Consider the following 16389-nt stretch of genomic DNA (forward strand, 5'->3'; position numbering starts at 1 on the left):
AAGAAGACAATAAAATGATATACTTAAGATGCTTAGAGAAATAAAAACCCTGCTAATCTATAACTCAATGTTCAATGAAAATATCCCTCAAACATGAAGACAAAATGAAAACTCACAGAAAGAAAATAGCTGGAAGCATTAATCATTAGCAGATCTGCATTGCAAGGATGAAAATGCTACCAGAATGAAAATTATGATCTAGACCAAGAAAGAAGAGTGCTGGAAATGGTAAATATGTGGGTAATATAAACCAATTGCCTTGTCTTTCCATTACTCCAAAAGAAAATTGGTTAAGGTAACATAAAAATAATAGTCATCATGAAATCACTAAAAAAAAAAAAAAAGCAATGAAACAGATAAAAATAGCTAATATTCCAGTAAAGGAAATAAAATATGTTGCTACAAACACTTAATTTATCTGAAAGATGACAATATAAGAAAAATACGAACAAAAAAGATAAATAAAAAAATAGCAAGATGGCAGACATAAATCTATCCACATAAATAATCATATTAAAAGAGTTTAATATTCCAACAACAATGCAAAGGAGCGTCACCTAACTATGAACTGTCTACAAGAAACCTACTGTAACTATAAAGTCACAAATCAAAAGTAAAAGGATGGAAAAAGATATATCTTGCAAAAACATATCATAAGGAAGCTGAAGTGGCTATATTAGTACCACACAAAGAACACTTAAGGTGAAAAACAGAGATATGGAAGCATAATACATTGTGATAAAAAAGAAAATTCAACAAAAAACCATAACAATTCTAAGTATTTATGTATCTAATAACAGAGGTTTAAAATATGTTAATTAAAAATTGACAGAAACGAAAGGAGTACACAAATCTACAATTATAGCTGAAGATATTAGCACACCTTTTTTGGTAATTGATTACTGATTTTAAAAATAGTACAAATAGAGAAGACTTAAAGAAATTATCAACAAACATGACCTATTAATATTTGTAGGACAGTATTTTAAAATTAGCAGGCTACACACTTTCCAATGTAAATGGAACATTTAATAAGATGGATCATATCTTAGCCATAAAACAAGCCTCTACAATTTAAAAAGTATTTAAATCATATAGAGTATGTTCTCTGACTACAACAGAATTAGAGATCAATAAGAAGATATCTTGAAAATGTGAAAATATTTTGAAATTTTAAAACATACTTCAATAATCTAGGGCTCAAAGAAGAAATCATGAGGAAAATTGGAAAATATTTGTGAGTGAATGATAATAAAAACACAACATATTAAAATGTATGGAATGAAGTTAAAGCAATATTTAGAGTTTGGTTCATATCCTTAAATGCTATACTGGAACAGAAGAGTCTAAAATCAATTACCTAAGCATCCACCCTAACAATCTGCAAAGGAAGTGTAAATTAAATCCAAACTAAATAGATTAAAGGAAATAATACAATACAAGATACAATAAATCATATTAAATGAAAATTGGTAAACAATAGAGAAAATGAATAAAAATAAAAGCTGATTATTTCAAAAGATCAATAAAATTTTAAAACTCTAACTAAACTGATCAAGGAAAAAGTCACAAATAACAATATCAGGAATGTAAAAGGAGACTTCCATACAGATCTTACAGACATTGAAGATAATAAAAAATTGTCAAAAATTTGACTAAATGAAACATAAAAATTCTTTGAGACACAAATCATCAAAACTGACACAAGAAGAAATATAATATCTTAATAATACTCTATCTAGTAAAGAATTGAATTTATCATAAACACACTTCACAAAAGAAAACTCCAGCCTTCAATGACTTCACCGGTGAACCAAATATTATAAAAATATTATTAATCTTCTACAAAATATTTCAGAAAATATAGATAGATGTTACATCATGAGCCTGGCACTGTCTTGATACCAAAACCAGACAAAGATTTACAGTGGAGGAATCTACAAGCAATATTCCTACAAACACAGATGCAAAAATCTTTTAAATGTATTAAAATATTAAATATAGTAATATATAAAAAGCATATTGTGGCTAAGCAAGATTTATCCCTGGATTATATGATTGATTTAATATTTAAAAATCAATGTAATCACAATATTAATAGAATAAAGAGAAAAACTCTGTAATCATTTTAATTTATGATTTAGAAAAAACGACATTTGACAAAAGTCCACATCAATTCATAATAAATACTCTCAGCGGTATAAAATATTAAAACAGAATTTCCTGACCCTGATAAGGTCACCTGCAAAAAGCCTACAGCTGACATCATATCATTAGTGAAAGACTGAGTGTTTGCTTCTGTGTTGGGTAATATGACAAGTATGTCCATCTCGCCACTTTTACTCAGCATTTTGCTGGAGAGCACAGCCAGAGTAAGGAGATAAGAAAGATCATTAAAAACCAAAAGGTTGGTAAGAAAAAGTAAAACTTATTCTATTTGAAGATGGCAAAATTGTGTGTAGAAAATACTTTAAAATCTACCCCCTAAAATTGCTATTTGAGCTAAGAGTGCCTGTAGCAAGTTAGTAGGACAACAAAGTCAATACACAAAATAATTGCATTTCTATACACCAGAAAAAAGCTAAAAAAGGTTTTTGGAAAATGCCCCATGTAATAGCATTAAACAACACGAAATACTGTGGGATAAAGTAACAAGACAGGGCCGGCCGTGGTGGCTCATGCCTGTAATCCCAGCACTTTGGGAGGCCAAGGCGGGTGGATCACAAGGTCAGGAGATCTAGACCATCCTGGCTAACACGGTGAAACCCCGTCTCTACTAAAAACACAAAAAATTCGGCGGGCATGGTGGCGGGAGCCAGTAGTCCCAGCTACTCAGGAGGGTGAGGCAGGAGAATGGCGTGAACCCGGGAGGCGAAGATTGCAGTCAGCCGAGATCGCGCCACTGCACTCCAGCATGGGCGACACAGCAAGACTCTGTCTCAAAAAAAAAGTAACAAGACATATAAGATCCGTACACCGAAAACTTCAAATTTTGCTTAAAGAAAATAAAACCTTAACAGACAGATATTATTGGTTTATATTAGAAAATTCAGAAATGTCAGATTATCAATTATCTCCAATTTTATCTATAGATTCACTGTAATCCCAATGAAAATACTAGGAGGATTTTTGTAAAATTTGATTAAGTGTTTCTACAATGTATTTCCAATATAAGCGTTCTACAATAGCCAAAATAACTTAAGGGGAAAAGAAAAACAAAATTGAACTACCCTAACTCATTTCAAAACTTGCAGTGGAGCTATAGTAATCAAGGCAGTGTTGGCTTGGCATAAGGACAGACATTTTGATCAATGGAACTAGAGTCCAAAAATACACATCTGCCTCTGTGTGTGTATATGTGTGTGCGTGCATGTTGAAACTGATTTCCAACAGACCAACAGACACCAATGTAAGTCCATGGAGAAAAGAACAAATGTCTTTATCAGAAAATGATGCTGGAACAACAGGATAAACATATGGGGAAAAGAAATAAACTGTACGCAAAAATTAATTTGAAGTGGATCATGGACCTAAACATAAAAGCTAAATCTGTTTATCTTCTGGAAAAAATATAGGATATCTCTACAACTTTGCTGCAAACCAAGATTTTTTAGAGAGGATTGAAACATCAGTAACCAAAGGGAAAAATAAAGATAAGCTGAACCTCATCAAAATTAAAAGGTTGCTCTTCAAAAGTCACCATTAGGAAAATAAAAAAGCAGATCCCAAATTCGGAGAAAAATTTGCAAATCATATATATGACAAACGGAATTCAATAATTAAAAGACAAGTTGACAAAAATAAAGACTTAAAGAGACACTTCATCATGAATTGTATTTAATGGCCAATAAGCACAGAAAAAAAGTGTTCATCACTGTCAGTCATCAGGGAAATGCAAATTTAATCACAATGGGATATCATGACATATTCACTAGAAAGGCTAACATTAAAATACTGACAACCACAAATCTCGGTGAGAATGTGGGGCAACTGTAAGTCTCTTACACGCCAATGGGAGTAAATCATGGTACAATTTACTTTGCAAAACAATTTGATAGTTTCTTATAAGTTTAAGTATACATCCATCCTATGACTTAACAATTCTACTTCTAGATATTTACTTAAGATAAATGAAAACATGTATGTACCAAAAGTAGTTATCAGTACATTTATAGTATTTTTATTCAAATGGATCACAACAAGAAACAACATAAATGCTTATTAAAGTAGCATAAAATAATAATTTGTTGTATAATCACACAGTAAAAAACTACTCAGTAATAAAAAGAACTATTTATACACACAACAGAAAAGTGAGATGCCAGCAACAAAAGCACACATACAGGTTGAGCATCCCTAATCTGAAAATCCAAAAATCAAAATGCTTCAAAATCAGAAACATTTTGAACATCAACATGACACTGGAAGTGGAAATTTTCAAACATAACCAACGTGACAGGTTATAGCCAAAACTTTGCTTCATGAACAAAACTATGTAAATTATTCTATAAAATTACCTTTAGTCTTGTGTATAAGGTGTACATGAAACATAAATGTATTTCATTTTAGACTTCGGTCCCATCCCCAAGATATTTCATTATGTATATACAAATATTCCAAAATCTGAAATTGAAACAGATTGATACAAAATGCTGGTGCCAAGTATTTTGGATAAGGGATACTCAACCTGTACTGTAGTTTTATTTATATGACGTTCAGAGCAGGCAAAACTAATTGGTGATAGAAATTGGAACACTGGTTACCTAAGTGAGTTGGAGATTGACTACAATGGAGTATGAGCGCACTTACTTTGGTGATAATGCAGAACTCTATATCTTTATCATGGTGGTGGTAAACAAAGTTCATCACATTTTACATTGAAGACCTAACCATTTCATCGTCTGTAAGTTTTACCTAAATTTTAAAAAAATACATTTTAAAAACTAAGATCCTATGATAATCGTCTGTTTTTATTATGGGTTTAATAATTTTAAAACCATTTTATCTTTCCCTAAATTAAATTTTTCCCATGTGTAAATTCCTCTGGGAAGGTATTGGTAAATTAACATTTTTATACTGTTGGGATGCTAATTCACTGGGCTTACTCAAATTAAAAAAAGCAATTCAACTTCTGGATGTTATCAATTATCTCTTACTGACTTGAGTATTTCAGTCCTTTAAGGGAATGTTTAAATCAGTCCTTACAATCCCACAAGGACCTTTCTCTTTGTCACATATTTCTCAGACATCTCCTTATTATTTTCAGTTGTTGTTCCTATTTTTTCAATTAATATTCTGAGACGGGTAGTCAGAAAACCTTTGGTAGAATGATCCATGAAATGGCATCATGAACTAAATGTAATCTTTATATCCCATAGTAATTTCATGGGAAGTGTTTTATATCAGGTTCTTGTTTTCCATAAAGAAAAAGCCTAAAAATAATTATTCTAAGGATGTCCTATAGCACTTAATGTTGGAGAATTGGATTTATAGTTCCAGAAACATATGCTATGCTCAAAACTGTTCAACTAAAATAAGTAGAATTAAATGGAAACCACCTGCTATCTAGTAGAAAAGAGTATTAGCCCTTCAGCATCAGGTGTTTAACGAATACTTCCAGCAATATTGCAAGACGAACATCAAAGGCCATTGCCTTTGTACCTCAAAGAAGGAAATTTATCCAGGAAAAAAAGTTGTGTTTTTAGTTGTTGTTGTTGGTTTTTTTTTGTTTTTTGTTTTTTTTTCCTATGGGATGTATTGCGACTTGTGCTTAAATTTGGTCTTAAAAGGGCTAGAACCGTGGCATTTTCTTTTGGCTGTTATACTTACTGATCATCTCCAAAATTATGCTAAAAGGTAGGTTAGGTTTAGTCTTCTGACACTATCATAAGTGCACTCGTTGATGTAGTATGTGACAGACACTACTAATCCAACATTACTGATGAGGAAACTAAAACTTAAGAAAAATTTGCTTTACATTTTCACGATGCCAGTTAAATCAGGTAATTCAAGTCTTCTAAAGTAGCTAAATCAATTTTTAAATACATTCAGGCAATGCATTAATCAAATTTCCAAAATTTGTGGTTTAGCAGCATGTAGGCGCATCGTAAATAACGTATCAAGTTAAGTAGAAGTTCCTGCTTAATGCTCTGGTAAGTCAAAAGGCAAAGCACATTCTTTATTACTATTCTTATGGTTTTAAAGTTTAGTGAAGAAAATAATTTGGCCTGAAAACACCTTGTCATCATGGATGTAAAAATACAAAAAAGTTAATAGTAATATTTATTACTAATACTAAATAATTGTATTATATTAATTATAACTAACATTTATGGAGCATTTATTATTTGCTAGGGCCTATGTATACAATAGGTCCTATTATATCTTATTACAATAAGATAGTATAATATCTTATTTGTGCTAAAAGAAAAAAAAGGTGGGCACAGCCCACGGATAGTGAGCAGAAGTAGGGTGGGTGTTGCTTCACCTGGGAAGTGCACGGAGTAAGGGGGACCTCCCTCCTCCAGCCAAGGTAAGTGGAGAGGGACTGTCTTACCCACCAGGGGTACCACGCTTTTCCCACGGATTTTTGCAATCTGCAGATCAGGAGATTCCCTCATGAACCTACACCACCAGGGCCCTGGGTCTCAAGCACAAAACTGGGCAGCTGTTCAGGTAGGCACTGGGCCGCAGGAATTTTTATATGCTCCAGGGGTGCCTGGAACGCCAAGGAAACAGGAGAACCATCCACTCCCATGGAAATGGGGCTAAAGCCAGGGGACCAAGCGGTCTCACTCTGCCGTTCCCACTCCCAGGGACCCCAGCAAGCTAAGAACCACTTGCTTGCAATTCCCATTGCCAGCACAGCAGTCTGGAGTCAGCCCAGGACGATGGAGTTGGTGGAGGGAGGGGTGACCGCCATTACTGTGGCTTTAGTAGGCGGTTTTCCCCTGACAGCGCTAAGAAGACCGGAAGGTTTGGACTGGGTGGAATTCCCCACAGTGCAGCAAAGTGACTGTGGCCAGACTGCTTCTCCAGATCCCTTCTCACAGGGCAGGGCCTCCCTGCAGAAAGTGCAGCAGCTCCAGTCAGGGGCTTACAGACAGAACTCTCATCTCCCTGGGACAGAGCACCTCGGGGGAGGGGCAGCCACCATCTCAAGTTCAGTGGACTTAATCTGCTGATCTCAACGAGGGGGATTCCCCCAGCACAGCATACCAGCTCTGCTAAGGGACAGACTGTCTCCTCAAGAGGATCCCTGACCCTGTGCCTCCTGACTGGGTGAGACCTCCCAACAGTGGTTGGGAGACATCTCATACAGGAGAGTTCCAGCTGGCATCAGGTCAGTGCCCCTCTGGGACAAAGCTTTCAGAGGAAGGAGGAGGCAGCAATTTTTGCTGTTCTGCAGCCTTCACTGGTGATACCCAGGCAAACAGGGTCTGGAGTGGACTCCCAGAAAACTGCAGCAGACGTGCAGAAGAGGGGCCCGACTGTTACAAGCAAAACGAACAAACAGAAAGCAACAACAACGACATCAACAAAAAAGACCCCACAAAAACCCTATCGAAGGATTAGCAGCCTCAAAGAAAAAAGGTAGATAAACCCATGAAGATGAGGAAAAACCAGTGCAAAAATGCTGAAAATCCCAAAACCCAGAATGCCTCTTCTCCTCTAAATGATTGCAACACATCTCCAGCAAGGGCACAGAACTGAGCTGAAGCTGAGATGGATGAACTGACATAAGTAGGCTTTAGAAAGTGGGTAGTAACAAATTTCGCTGAGCTAAAGGATTATGTTCTAGCCTAATGCTAAGAAGCTAAGAACCATGATAAAATATTATGGGAGCTGTTAACTGGAATAACCAGTTTAGAGAGGAACATAAATGACCTGATGGAGCTGAAAAACACAGCACAAGAACTTTGTGGTGCAAACACAAGTACCAATAGCTGAATTGACCAAGTGGAAGAGAGAGTATCAGAGCCTGAAGACTATCTTGCTGAAATAGGGCATGAAGACAAGATTGGAGAAAAAAGAATGAAAGGGAACAAACAAAACCTCCGAGAGCTATGGGACTATGTCAAAAGACTGAACCTATGACTGATTGGAGTACCTGAAAGAGATGGGGAGAATGAAACCAAGTTGGAAAACACACTTCAGGATATCATCCAGGAGAACTTCCCCAGTCTAGCAAGACAGGCCAATATTCAAATTCAGGAAATCGAGAGAACTGCAGTAGCATACTCCACAAAAGTTCTACCCCAAGACACATAATCATCAGATTCTCCAAGGTTGAAATGAAAGAAAAAATGTTAAGGGCAGCAAGAGAGAAAGGACAGGTCACCTACAAAGGGAAGCCCATCAGACTAACAGTGGACCTCTCAGTGGAAACCCTACAAGCCAGAAGAGATTGGGGGCCAATATTCGACATTCTTAAGAAAAAGAAATTCCAACCCAGAATTTCATATCTGGCCAAACTAAGCTTCATAAGTGGAGGAGAAATAAAATCCTTTTCAGATAAGCAAATGCTGAGAGATTTTGTCACCATCAGCCCTGTCTTGCAAGAACTCCTGAAGGAAGCACTAAAACCTGGATAGGAAAAACCTATTCTATCTATGAAACTACAAAAACACACTGAAGTACAGAGACCAGTGACACTATGAAGCAAATACGTTAACAAGTCTGCAAAATTAAACAGCCAGCATCATGATGACAGGATCAAATTCACACATAACAATATTAAACTTAAAGGTAAATGGGCTAAATATCCTAATTAAAAGACACAGAATGGCAAGCTGGATATAAAGACAAGACCCATCAGTGTGCTGTATTCAAGAGACACATCTCAACAAAGGTCAAAAAAGACAAAGGGTATTACATAATATTAAAGTGTTCAATTCCCCAAGAAGAGCTAACTATACTAAATACATATGCACCCAATACAGGAACACCCAGATTCATAAAATAAGTTCTTAGAGAACTACAAAGAGACTTAGACCCCCACACAATAATAGTGAGAGACTTTAATACCCCCACAGTCAGCATTAGACAGATCATTGAGACAGAAAATTAACAAAGATATTTAGGACTTGAGTTCAGACCAAGTGGACCTGATAGATATCTACAGAACTCTCCACCTAAAACAACAGATTTTTTTTGGTGCCACATGGCACTTACCCTAAAATTGATCACATAATTGGAAGTAAAACACTCTTCAGCAGATGCAAAAATTAAAAAACTGGAATCATAAGAAACAGTCTCTCAGACCACAGCACAATCAAATTAGAACTCAAGATTTAAAAGCCCACTCAAAACCACACAGCTACATGGAAATTGAACAAACTGCTCCTGAATGACCCCTGGGTAAATAATGAAATTAAGGCAGAAATCAAGAAGGTCTTTGAAACCAATGAGAACAAAGAGACAATGTATCAGAATCTCTAGGATGCAGCGGAAACTGTGTTAAGAGGGAAATTTATTGCACTAAATGCCCACATCAAAAAGCTAGAAAAATCTCAAATTGACACCCTAATATCACAACTAAAAGAACTAGAGAACCAAGAGCAAACAAACCCCAGAGCTAGGAGAAGACAGGAAATAATCAATTTCAGAGAGGAAATGGAGGACATAGAAACAAAAAAAACTTCAAAAAATCAACAAATCCACAAACTGTTTTTTTAAAATCAATAAAATAGACTGCTAGCGAGACTAATAAAGAAGGAAAGAGAGAAGATTCAAATAAACACAATCAGAAATGATAAGGGGGATACCACCACTGACCCAAAGAAGTACAAACAACCCTCAGAGAATACTATAAACAACTCTATGCAAATAAACTGGAAAATCTAGAAGAAATAGATAAATTCCTGGACACATACACCCTTCCAAGACTGAACCAGAAAGAAGCTGAATCCCTGAATAGAACAATAACAAATTCTGAAATTGAGGCAGTAATAAATAGTCTACCAACCAAAAACAGCCCAGGTCCAGATGGATTTATAGCTGAATTCTAACAGAGATACAAAGCAAAGTTGGTACCATTTCTTCTGAAACTATTCCAAACAATTAAAAAGGAGAGACTCCTCCCTAACTCATTATATGAGGTCAGCATCATCCTGATACCAAAACCTGCCAGAGTTACAACCAAAAAAGAAAACTTTGGGCCAATATTCACGATGAACATAGATGGAAAAATCCTCAATAAAATACTAGCAAATGGAGTCCAGCAGCACATCAAAAAGCTTATTCACCATAATCAAGTCGGCTTCATCCCTGGGATGCAAGGCAGGTTCAACAGATGCAAATCAATAAACATAATTCATCAAATAAACAGAACTAGAGACAAAAACCACATAATTATCTCAATAGATACAGAAAAGACCTTTGATAAAATGCAACATCCCTGCATGTTAAAAACTCTCAATAAACTAGGCATTGAAGGAACATACCTCAAAATAATAAGAGCCATTTATGACAGATCCACAGCCAATATCATACTGAATGGGCAAAAGCTGCAGGCATTCCCTTGAAAACTGGCACAAGACCAGGATGCTCTGTCTCACCACTCTTATTCAACATAGTGTTGAAAGTTCTGGCCAGGGCAATTAGGCAAGAGAAAGAAATATAGGGTATTCGAATGGGAAGAGAGGAAGTCAAATTGTCTTTGTTTGCAGATGACATGATTCTGTATCTAGAAAACCACATTGTCTCAGCCCAAAAGCCTCTTAAGCTGATAAGCAAATTTAGCAAAGTCTCAGGATACAAAGTCAATGTGCGAAAGTCACAAGCATTCCTAAACACCAACAACAGGCAAGCAGAAATCCAAATCATGAATGAACTCCCATTCACAATTGCCACAAAGAGAATAAAATACCTAGGAATAGAGCTAACAAGGAAAGTGAAGGACCTCTTCAAAGAGAACTACAAACCACTGCTCAAGGAAATCAGAGAGAACACAAACAAATGGAAAAACATTCCATCTGCTCATGGATAGAAAGAATCAGTATAGTGAAAATAACTATACTGCCCAAAGCAATGTATCGATTCAATGCTCTTCCCATTAAACTACCACTGACATTCTTCACAGAATTAGAAAAAAATATTTTAAAATTCATATGGAACCAAAAAAGAGCTCATATAGCCAAGACAATCCTAAGCAAAAAGAACAAAACTAGGTGATGGATTGATATGTGCAGCAAACCACCATGGCACACGTTTACCTATGTGACAAACCTGCACATCCTGCACATATACCCCAAAACTTTAAATAATTAATTAATTTAAAAAGAGAAAGTCTTAAAAGAAAAAAAAGAAAAGAAACCCATCCCCATCTTACAGATGAGCCTTAGAGAGATTAATTGACTTGACTGTGATCACCTGACTCATCAGAGCCTGAGCAGTTTTGACAGCACAATTACTGACATCAGAGCCTTTGCAGTTTATAGATTTGTCTTCATTCCCAACTTTCTTCATATTCCTCTTCCTTCTTTGGAAAGGGTTCCTATGAATATGACCTGCCAAATAAACAGATTGTAAATCTAATCAGTTAGGTTTCAGCAAAAGGGAAAAGACTGTCACTTGGAGATTGAAATCAGGCTAAAAATTCGACTACGGAATTACCTTATGTCATTCTAATAAGACTCCTTCTGCTAAACTTAGCCACAAGTGGCCACCCAAAACCCCTTGGGAAGAAATGAGCCAGAGACACAGAAGTATAATTTGCTGTATTGCAGAATATCAGTTTTGCCAACTGGCTCTCTAATGTGAGCTCTGTTTGTCAAAAAAAAATGAATTCAATATGACAGAAGTGATTTCTGTCGCTTGCACTCTGGCCAAGAGTCGATCAACTCTGCTTGCCAAACAGAATGCCTCTGACAAGGTCATCAGCAAAGTCACTCTTAAGTGATTGGGCACAGACAATTATTACATAAGCACTCGTGGCTCTGTGTGGAAATGTACACTGATCAATCTTAGAGACAGAAATTTCATGGATATAAAAAGAAAATAATCTACTGCATTCACCCTGTTGAGCAATCAATTTATTGCCAACAGAATACAGCTTATTACGAACAGAATATAGACTATGCTTGAAGAAGACAAGAATTGCATGTTAATTTCTTGCTACTGACTAAACTTTGATTATTCTGTCTTAGGGACTCAAACTAATGATCACACAACTGTGCTCTGAATTAATACAGGTAAAAAATGGTCACACATTTTCTTGAGTCAAATGATAGCTGTTCAAGCAAGAGAATAGATATGTTATGTAATTAATTTGTAAATAGCTGTGATTCCAGTCTAAGAATATTATTTGCTCATCATGAGAGTTAAAGCTCTCAAGGCAAAAATAATCACTTGCATTATATTATTACACACATCACAAGTTGGGGAGGTACAGTGACATGGCAGTTACTCAATATTTCAGCACAGTTGACTGAGAGCACTTTTAGGAAATGCTTGGCTGTAGAACAAATGCCAGCTTTTAAAGTTCACTTTAGGGAAAAATAATGATCTTTTGGTATCTGTCTGGCTCCATTCTTCCAGTTCACTAACTTCTATTACTCAAGAGAATTCTTAAAATAGTCAGTGTCTACTTATTCTTGGAGACATGTAAGAAGAGTCTAGGACTAAATAACTTCGGTGTTTCTTCTTCCTCTTATTCTCAAAATATGGCTTTCCTAAAAGCAAGGTGGAAAGTTGGTGATTACTTGTTAAACTGGTGCTGTAAAAAAAAAATTAGAAAAAAAAGGATTAGTATGACATTTTACACACAATTTATTCTTTTAATAGCTTTATTGGGAAAAATTTACATACTGCAAAACTCATCTATTGTAAGTGTAGAAGTCAGTAATTTTTAGTAAATTTGGAAGTTTGTGCAATTATCACCACAATCTAGCTTTCAAGCATTTCTATCACCTCCCAAAACTTCCCTCCCTTCCATTTGCAGTCAATTCCATTCCTATCCTCACTCCCATGTAACTATGGATCTACTTTCTCTACATAGACTTACTTTTTTATGGGAAATTCATAAATACATAATCTAAGATATATAGTCTTTTGTGTCTAGATTCCTTTACTTGGTATAATATTTTTGAAGTTCACCCATATTGCAGCATGTGAAAGTAGTTCTTTCCTTTTTATTTGCTGAATAGTATTCCACTGTATGAATATACCACATTGTCTATCCAGTCACCAGTTAATAGACATTTTGATTGTTTCCAGTTTGAGGCCTTTATGAATAATGCTACTGTGAACATCAGCACAAGTCTTTATGTGGATATTAATTTTTAGTTCTTTTGGGTAGTTACCAAGAAGAATAGCTGGATTGTAGGGTAAATGTATGTTTGATTTTTGAGGAATAAGCCAAACTATTTTCAAATGTAGTTGTACAATTTTACATGTCCATCAGCAATGTATATGGGTTCCAGATTTTCCACATCCTCACCAATTCTTGGTATTGTTGGTCTTTTTTATTACAGACATTTGCATGTGTGTGGTGGTATCACATTGTGGTTTAAAAGCATATTTCTCTAATGACAATGATGTAGCTCATGAAAGATCTGATCAAAAGAATGAAAAAACAAGCTACAGAGTTAGAGAAAATATTGCAAGCAACATATATGACAAGGGAATAGTATTTAGAATATGTAGAGAATTCCCAGCACTCAATAGTTAAAAAAAAAATCCAGTTAGAAGCTGGGCAAAATACATGAACAGGCATTTTACTAGAGGATATACAAACAGTAAACTAGCAAATGAAAAGATTCTCCACATCTCTAGCCACTAGAGAAATGCAAATTAATACCACAATGAGGTAATGCTACCCACCTCTCACAGTGGCTGAAATAAAAATTAGTGACAACACCAAATACTGGCAAGGTTGCAAAGAAATTGGATGACTCATACACTACTGATGGGAATGTAAAATGGTATTTCCATTCTTGAAAATATTTTGGCACTCCTTAAAAAAACTAAACATTTGACTAACATACAACCCCGCATTTTCACTTTTGGGCATTTATCCTAGAGAAATAAAAACTTAAGTTCATGCAAAAATGTATACACAAATGTTCTTGGCGGGGTTTTTTTTCTAATAAGCAAAAAATTGGAAACAATCAAAATGTCTTTTAGCGGGTGATTGACTAAACAAGTTGTTGCTGCATCCAAACCATTGAATACTACTCAGCAGTAAAAAGGGAAAGTTATTCATGTACTCAACAGCTTAATCTCCAGAGAATTGTGCTGAGTGAAAAAAAAGTCCAATTTCAAATGGCCATTTGTAGGATTTTATTTATATAACATTCTTAAAATAACAAAATTATAGAAACAGAAAACAGATTGGGTTTGCAAGAGGTAAAGAATGATATGAATCATCAGATAGATCAACAGCTACAAAAAATATGCTGGATTTTGATGGGGATTATGTTAAATCTATAGATCAATTTGGGAAGAATCGATGTCCTATTTTTTCCAATCCATATATGTGGACTATTGCTCTATTTTATTTTTAAATTACTATCAGCAATATTTTATAGTTTTCAATATACAAGTTTTACTCTTATTTCTTAAAATATATTCCTATTTATTGTTTTTGATGCCATTGTGGATGAAATTGTTTTCCTAATTTTATTTTTGGATTGTTAACTTACAGCATTTTAAAAGTTGGGTTTAGCATACTGATCTTGTATCTTGTAACCTTACTAAATTAATTAATTAGTTCTAGTAATTTTTTCAGATTCTTTAGAATTTTCTACATACAATATAATGTCATCTGAAAACAAAACCATAAAAATAGTTTTACTTCCTTTCAAATATAGATGCCCCTCCTCCCTCCCTCCTTCCTTCCTTCCTTTCTTCTTTCCTTCCTTCCTTCGTCATTCCTTCCTTCCTCCCTCCCTCCCTCCATCCCTCTCTCCCTTTCTTCCTTCCTTTCTTTCTGTCTTTTTTGTTCTTATAATTCTTTTAATTTCTAGGGTCTAGAGTGATGCTCCCTGTGTCATTCCTAGTTTAATAAATTGTGTTTTCTCGCTTTTTTCTTGATCAATTCAGCTGAAGATTTATTAATTCTTTTTCAAAGATCAACTTCTGATCAACTTATCAATTTTCTCTGTTATTGATTTTTTTTCTATTTCATTGGTTTCTATTTTGTTGTTATTTCTTTCTTCTGCCTACTTTGAGCTTATTGTTTTTTCTAAATTCTTTGGATAGAAGCTTAAATGATTGATTTGAGATACTCCTTTCTAAATATATGTGTTTAAAGCTATAAGTGTTTCTCAATGCATTGCTTATTTTTTATTTTTATGGATACATAGTAAGTGTATATATTTATGAGGTATGTGAGATGTTTTGATACAGGCATGCAAGGCATAATAATCCCATCATGTAAAATGGGGTATTTATCCCCTCAAGTATTCATGTTTTGTGTTACAAACAGTCCAATTATACTTTATTAGTTATTTTTAGATGTACAATTAAATTCTTACTGACATTTTTAAATGTACAATTAAATTCTATAGTCACCCTATTGTCCTATCAAATACTAGAACTGATTCATTCTTTCTGACTACATTTTTATACCCATGTAACCATCATTCTATTCTCTGTCTCCATTAGTTCAATTGTCTTAATGTTTAGCTCCCCAAAATGAGTGAGAATGTGCAAAGTTTGTCTCTCTGTGCCTGATGTATTTCACTTAATGTAATATCCTCCATTTCCATCCATGTTGTTGCAAATGACAGGATCTTATTCTTTTTTATGGCTGAATAGTACTCCATTGTGTATATGTGCCACACTTTCTTTACCCATTCATCTGCTGATGGACACTTGGGTTGCTTCCAAATGTTGGCTATTTTGTCCTTTAATTCTTTAAGCATGGTTTTCTTTAGTTCTTTAAACATGTTTATAATAGTTGCTTTGACATCTTGGCCTGCTAAATACATCTGGGCCTATTCAGAGAAAATTTATGATGTCACCTTTTCCCCCAAGTATGGGTTACACTTTCTGTTGCTCTGCATGTCTTTGCATAATATTTTGTTGAAAACTGGGCATTTTAGATAATATGTTGTAGTAGCTTTTGATTCTAATTTTTATGCATGAGAATTGTTGTTGCTGGGTTTTTCTGTTTGTTTTGTTTTGATTTGTTATTTAGTAACTTCTCTAGATTTAATCTGCTATATTTGTATCCTCCATGATGTACAGTCGCTAAGATCTCTGATTATTTTTGCATTCTTAGTTTTACTTTCTAGTCTTATTTTCTAGGGTTTACTCATGTGACTGCATGGCTTAGTAGTCAGCCAATGATTGATTAAAGATTGTGCTCAAACACCTCAGGCCAGTAAGGTTTTCACCCTGTGTTGCTGGATCCTCGTGTGGTTTGGAGAATACTCAGGCATT

Source organism: Pan troglodytes, chromosome 7, assembly GCF_028858775.2.
Source record: "Pan troglodytes isolate AG18354 chromosome 7, NHGRI_mPanTro3-v2.0_pri, whole genome shotgun sequence".
Lineage (NCBI taxonomy): Eukaryota > Metazoa > Chordata > Mammalia > Primates > Hominidae > Pan > Pan troglodytes.